This window comes from Coregonus clupeaformis, unplaced genomic scaffold, assembly GCF_020615455.1.
Source record: "Coregonus clupeaformis isolate EN_2021a unplaced genomic scaffold, ASM2061545v1 scaf0673, whole genome shotgun sequence".
Classification (NCBI taxonomy): domain Eukaryota; kingdom Metazoa; phylum Chordata; class Actinopteri; order Salmoniformes; family Salmonidae; genus Coregonus; species Coregonus clupeaformis.
The window spans coordinates 255,662-262,172 of NW_025534128.1; positions in this window are offsets into that span (position 1 = coordinate 255,662).

Consider the following 6,511-nt stretch of genomic DNA (forward strand, 5'->3'; position numbering starts at 1 on the left):
CCTCCACACCTTTCTCCAGAACGCACCCGAAGCGACAGCGTTTCTTCTCCACTCGGTTGAGGCCATCACGCCGCCCTAACAAACTACCCCTACTCCCCCCTCAACTCTAAACGATAAACAGTGGAAACCAATAAACAAACCCTCCACCATGAGAAAATAAATTCAGAAAATACGCAAGAACCAAAAGAAAAAAGAATAGTAGCCCTCCTCACGAACCACAAAACTCTCACGCAACCAACTTCTTCTTCTATGATATAATGGCGGTCCACAAACCAACGTTAAAGGTGCATGCCGCCACCTACTGTGCTGGAGTGTGTGGTCAATCACGGTTTCCAACATTTCTAAATCCTCCTACCTAACTCAGTACTTCTGAGAAAATAAAGTAGAGCCCTACTAACTTCTAATAGACCCACCCCCATCCCCAAAATCCCTTCCAAACCCCCCCAACCCCGTCCAACCTCAATGACCCTACACTTCAATCTTTCCCTCTCTTCAACATACTTACAACAATATAACAACACATGCTCCACCGTTTCATCGACCGTACCCCCCAGACACAAACCATTCCCATGCTTGCCAACCAGATGTAATGACGAGTTCAATGTACAATGTCCTAAGCGCAATCGAGTAAACCCCACCTCTTCCTTCCTAATCTGACCTTTGAATCTTGGTCCATCGACCTTTCTGTAAAACTGTAAACTATTCATATAAATGCCGGCCCTTGTGCTCAGAGTACCATCTCTTCTGCCACACATCTATCAAAATGGCTCTGATCTTACATTTGGCCTCACCTCTACCCAGTGGAACATTAATATCAATTATATCTTGTTTCAAACCTCTTGTAGCTAACTGGTCTACAATTTCATTCCCTTCCACACCCGAATGTGCTGGGACCCAGCAGAATCTCACTACTACACCCATTCTCTCAATTCTCCATAATAACATGAATACCTCCAATAGCAGGTCACTCCTATTAGATTTACCAGATGATAAACTATTCAATACAGACAGAGAATCTGAGTATACTATAATTCTGGGTCCTTGGATCCATCTGTGAAAAGCAGTAAAAAAGCATAAAAAATTCTAACAATGTAATTGTCAACCAGTTTCCCTATATCACTGACTTCTGACCAATCTTTTCTTTTCTCTACCAAGGTTAGATCAACAACAGGGTCTGGGAGTAACCATGGAGGAACATCCCTATCACCACAGAAGGGCCAACCTCCAACTCCCTCAAACCACTCTCATCAGCAAGCTTTCCAACTGTCCAACCAAAACCACTGCCTTGTCTACTAGTATATTCCCAACAGTCATCTAGAACAGTAGCAGTGGGATGCTCAACCTCACAGCCTTTCAACCCAATAAGATAATGACCATTTTTTACATTATATATATATTTTTTATTAATTTTTTCACCTTTATTTAACCAGGTAAGCCAGTTGAGAACAAGTTCTCATTTACAACTGCGACCTGGCCAAGATAAAGCAAAGCAGTGCGATAAAAACAACACAGAGTTACATATGGGGTAAAAAAACATAAAGTCAAAAATACAACAGAAAATATATATACAGTGTGTGCAAATGTAGCAAGTTATGGAGGTAAGGCAATAAATAGGCTATAGTGCAAAATAATTACAATAGTATTAACACTGGAATGCTAGATGTGCAAGAGATTATGTGCAAATAGAGATACTGGGGTGCAAAAGAGCAAAATAAATAACAATATAGGGATGAGGTAGTTGGGTGGGCTAATTTCAGATGGGCTGTGTACAGGTGCAGTGATCGGTAAGGTGCTCTGACAACTGATGCTTAAAGTTAGTGAGGGAGATAAGAGTCTCCAGCTTCAGAGATTTTTGCAATTCGTTCCAGTCATTGGCAGCAGAGAACTGGAAGGAATGGCGGCCAAAGGAGGTGTTGGCTTTGGGAATGACCAGTGAGATATACCTGCTGGAGCGCAGACTACGGGTGGGTGCTGCTATGGTGACCAATGAGCTAAGATAAGGCGGGGATTTGCCTAGCAGTGATTTATAGATGGCCTGGAGCCAGTGGGTTTGACGATGAACATGTAGTGAGGACCAGCCAACAAGAGCGTACAGGTCACAGTGGTGGGTAGTGTATGGGGCTTTGGAGACAAAACGGATGGCACTGTGATAGACTACATCCAATTTGCTGAGTAGAGTGTTGGAGGCTATTTTGTAAATGACATCGCCGAAGTCAAGGATCGGTAGGATAGTCAGTTTTACGAGGGCATGTTTGGCAGCATGAGTGAAGGAGGCTTTGTTGCGAAATAGGAAGCCGATTCTAGATTTAACTTTGGATTGGAGATTCTTTATGTGAGTCTGGAAGGAGAGTTTACAGTCTAACCAGACACCTAGGTATTTGTAGTTGTCCACATACTCTAGGTCAGACCCGTCGAGAGTGGTGATTCTAGTAGGGTGGGCAGGTGCCAGCAGCGTTCGATTCAAAAGCATGCATTTAGTTTTACTAGTGTTTAAGAGCAGTTGGAGGCTACTGAAGGAGTGTTGTATGGCATTGAAGCTCGTTTGGAGGTTTGTTAACACAGTGTCCAATGAAGGGCCAGATGTATACAAAATGGTGTCGTCTGCGTAGAGGTGGATCTGAGAGTCACCAGCAGCAAGAGCGACATCATTGATATACACGGAGAAAAGTGTCGGCCCAAGAATTGAACCCTGTGGCACCCCCATAGAGACTGCCATAGGTCCAGACAACAGGCCCTCCGATTTGACACACTGAACTCTATCTGAGAAGTAGTTGGTGAACCAGGCGAGGCAGTCATTTGAGAAACCAAGGCTATTTAGTCTGCCAATAAGAATGCGGTGGTTGACAGAGTCGAAATCCTTGGCCAGGTCGATGAAGACGGCTGCACAGTACTGTCTATTATCAATCGCGGTGCACCTATGACCAGCTCGGAAACCGGATTGCATAGCGGAGAAGGTACGGTGGTATTCGAAATGGTCGGTGATTTGTTTGTTAAATTGGCTTTCAAATACTTTCGAAAGGCAGGGCAGGATGGACATAGGTCTGTAGCAGTTTGGATCTAGAGTGTCACCCCCTTTGAAGAGGGGGATGACCGCGGCAGCTTTCCAATCTCTGGGGATCTCAGACGTTATGAAAGAGAGGTTGAACAGACTAGTAATAGGGGTTGCGACAATTTCGGCGGCTAGTTTTAGAAAGAAAGGGTCCAGATTGTCTAGCCCAGCTGATTTATCCAAAGGCATATCACCTGCCTCCACCAGTAAGGCACATACAGACGTTGATTTAAATGCACCAATACATATCCTTAAAGCTTTATACTGGATTCTGTCTTTGCCGCTGTTCCATAAACTATACACCCAAAATCAATTGAGTCCTGATCAGAGCTCTATAAATATCCATCAACGATTGTAGGTCAGCACCCCATTCATAACCAGAGACCCACACAACCAACTACCGTGAAAGTGATGGAATGAGAGAGACAGAGACATCGTTACAACACTGTACATAGCCATAATAGAACGGTTCTTCTTCTTTGGAGTTTAACGGCGGTTGGTATCCAATATGTTGCATTGCCTTCCCTACTGGACTATAACATACATCCATTTTACTTGGTGATACAACATGGGAAAAGGGGAAACTATAATAATTTTAAAAAACACCCTTCCAACTAACCCTACACATTGAATACCCATTACCCCATTCCACTACTTTGACCCTATCTGATCCTGCACCATGCCAACGGCCTGGGAGGACGGGACACCACCACTCAACACACCCTGTAACTCTTCTGAAGTCTAATCTTGTATGCCCAAATACTTCTCTGCAGCTGCCACCACAACATCTATTTTCTGTGATTTACGTTCCATTTCTGCGGTACAGTTGATAACCATTGCTATGAACGCTAAGAAGCTATATTTACTGAAGCATATATCACTCGTTGGCCTATCCCTTTGTGCTGGCACAGATCTACTACTCACAAGGGATCCTCTCAGGATCTCTCACCCTTGACCCATCCTCCTCTACTTTCTTCACTGCCTCAGCATACGACACCTTCTGCACTACTCTGACTCTAGCCACCTCAACCTGCCTCTCTCGCACCGGACACTTCCAATCCCCAGCAACATGGGCATCCCATCAGTTGACACACACAACTTTATCCACCGAAACTACACAAACCTCTATCCCATGCCCTCCTGCACACTTCCCACATCTTGGAATCTCCCTCCTACAAACTGCTGCAACATGATCATAAACGTTGCACCTGAATCAGTGCAGTGGATTCGGCACAAAAAGCTCTAACAGGATAACTGATATATCCTACCATTACTTTATTGGGTAAAGACTCAAAACTCAAAAGGACTGACAGTGACTCCTCTGTTTCACCACGCTCACCACCGGGTCTGCGTCCCACCAAACGGCGGGAATCACAAACACCAGGAAGCTTACACTTCAATTGCTCCACCTCCACACTTAATGCTACCCCAGAAATCACTCCTTTCAGCCTTTCAACCTAACCCAATAAGCTAATGACCATTTTTTCCCTGCCTCCTCCAGAAAGGCACATACAGATGTTTATTTAAATGCACCAATACATATCCTTAAAGATATACAGTGAGGGAAAAAAGTATTTGATCCCCTGCTGATTTTGTACGTTTGCCCACTGACAAAGAAATGATCAGTCTATAATTTTAATGGTAGGTTTATTTGAACAGTGAGAGACAGAATAACAAAGAAATCCAGAAAAACGCATGTCAAAAATGTTATAAATTGATTTGCATTTTAATGAGGGAAATAAGTATTTGACCCCTCTGCAAAACATGACTTAGTACTTGGTGGCAAAACCCTTGTTGGCAATCACAGAGTTCAGATGTTTCTTGTAGTTGGCCACAAGGTTTGCACACATCTCAGGAGGGATTTTGTCCCACTCCTATTTGCAGATCTTCTCCAAGTCATTAAGGTTTCGAGGCTGACGTTTGGCAACTCGAAACTTCAGCTCCCTCCACAGATTTCTATGGGATTAAGGTCTGGAGACTGGCTAGGCCACTCCAGGACCTTAATGTACTTCTTCTTGAGCCACTCCTTTGTTGCCTTGGCCGTGTGTTTTGGGTCATTGTCATGCTGGAATACCCTTCCACGACGCATTTTCATTGCCCTGGCTAAGGGAAGGAGATTCTCACCCAAGATTTGACGGTACATGGCCCCATCCATCGTCCCTTTGATGCTGTGAAATTGTCCTGTCCCCTTAGCAGAAAAACACCCCCAAACCATAATGTTTCCACCTCCATGTTTGACGGTGGGGATGGTGTTCTTGGGGTCATAGGCAGCATTCCTCCTCCTCCAAACACGGCGAGTTGAGTTGATGCCATAGTGCTCCATTTTGGTCTCATCTGACCACTTTCACCCAGTTCTCCTCTGTATCATTTAGATGTTCATTGGCAAACTTCAGACGGGCATGTATATGTGCTTTCTTGAGCAGGGGGACATTGCGGGCGCTGCAGGATTTCAGTCCTTCACGGCGTAGTGTGTTACCAATAGTTTTCTTGGTGTCTATGGTCCCAGCTGCCTTGAGATCATTTACAAGATCCTCCCGTGTAGTTCTGGGCTGATCCTCACCGTTCTCATGATCATTGCAACTCCACGAGGTGAGATCTTGCATAGAGCCCCAGGCCGAGGGAGATTGACAGTTATTTTGTGTTTCTTCCATTTGCGAATAATCGCACCAACTGTTGTCACCTCCTCACCAAGCTGCTTGGCGATGGTCTTGTAGCCCATTCCAGCCTTGTGTAGGTCTACAATCTTGTCCCTGACATCCTTGGAGAGCTCTTTGGTCTTGGCCATGGTGGAGAGTTTGGAATCTGATTGATTGCTTCTGTGGACAGGTGTCTTTTATACAGGTAACAAACTGAGATTAGGAGCACTCCCTTTAAGAGTGTGCTCTTAATCTCAGCTCGTTACCTGTATAAAAGACACCTGGGAGCCAGAAATCTTTCTGATTGAGAGGGGGTCAAATACTTATTTCCCTCATTAAAATGCAAATCAATTTATAACATTTTTGACATGCGTTTTTCTGGATTTTTTTGTTGTTATTCTGTCTCTCACTGATCAAATAAACCTACCATTAAAATTATAGACTGATCATTTCTTTGTCAGTGGGCAAACGTACAAAATCAGCATCTTGGAATCTCCCTCCTACAAACTGCTGCAACATGACAAACGTTGCACCTGAAATACCGCAGTGGTTTCGGCACAAAAGCTCTAACAGGATAACTGATATATCCTAACATGAATTTGTCAGGTAGACACAAAACTCAAAAGGACTGACAGTGACTCCTCTGTTTCACCACGCTCACCACCGGGTCTGCGTCGCACCAAACGGCGGGCATCACAAACACCAAGAAGCTTCAACTTGAATTTCTCCACCACCACACTTAACGCTACCCCAGAAATCACTCCTTTCAATGGTGCCCTGTTCCTAAGAGCAAAGCAAGAAACAGATCTTGACCCAAGTTGCGTGA